General features: G+C 53.3%; 1 non-coding gene across 1 annotated transcript; it reads right to left on the bottom strand.

Moving 5' to 3' along the window:
- Positions 1–207: 207 nt before the first annotated feature.
- Positions 208–361, bottom strand: LOC136692992 (5.8S ribosomal RNA). The gene has a single exon (XR_010802029.1). It is a non-coding gene; the product is annotated as a 5.8S ribosomal RNA (ribosomal RNA).
- Positions 362–917: the final 556 nt, after the last annotated feature.

Raw genomic sequence — 917 nt, 5'->3', positions numbered from 1 at the left:
CAGTGGGTAGGGATGGATCCCGTCACCGGAGGCCCGAGCGGGGGGAGAGGGAGTTTACGCTGGAGAGAAAGGGAGTGACCACTGCCCTCCCACCTGCCAGAGCTCTCGCACACGGGGGTGGAACTGAGTCTGCATTTAGGAAGACGAAGGGCCGAGGCAGCCCTGCGAGCTACTAGCCACGGTCTGGGAAGACTGATCGATGGGTAAAGCCCCTCAGACAGGCATGGCCATGGGATGGACCCCCGTGGCCGCAATATGTGTTCGAAAGTTCAATGATTTGTGTCCTACAATTCATATTACTTAATGCAGCTGGCTGCGTACTTCATCAAAGCACAAGCCAAGTGATTCACCGCTAAGAGTTGTATTTTTGCCCGCTCTTACGAACGGGACTTTGGGTACGAGCCTCTTTGACTTGTGCATGCAGAGAGAAGCCTTAAGTTCATGTTTATGGTAGGAGGTTAACTACCGGCAGGCGAGCGGGGCAGTGGTTGGCAGCCTATGGACCTAAGCCAGTCCCCATACCAAGAATTCGGTGTCGGCCCGCACGTAACCTATGACAGGGCGTTGAGTCCGTACCTTTAAGGTACCCACCGGGGGATTTGGCCTTGGGCTAAAGACTGAGTGGCTACTGGCATGGAGGGTGGGCACCCCCCACGGAGTGGTTACCATGAATGATCCTTCCACAGGTTCCCCTATGAAAACCTTGTTACGACTTTTACTCCCTTTATTGGCCATTTGAATTCAGTGTCACAAATAGGACCACAGACGTATATACTCTTCATTCATAGAAAAACAAAAAACAAAAAAAACACCTCAGAGAGAGTTCAACAGAGCGTGAAACCGTTGAGAGGTAAACGGACGGGGCCCACGAAGTCCACCCTGGGGGATTCAGCCGGTCGGCCAGCCCCGCACTCATT

The sequence above is a fragment of the Hoplias malabaricus genome, chromosome 3, assembly GCF_029633855.1.
Source record: "Hoplias malabaricus isolate fHopMal1 chromosome 3, fHopMal1.hap1, whole genome shotgun sequence".
Lineage (NCBI taxonomy): Eukaryota > Metazoa > Chordata > Actinopteri > Characiformes > Erythrinidae > Hoplias > Hoplias malabaricus.
This window is presented reverse-complemented; position numbering and strand designations above follow the sequence as displayed.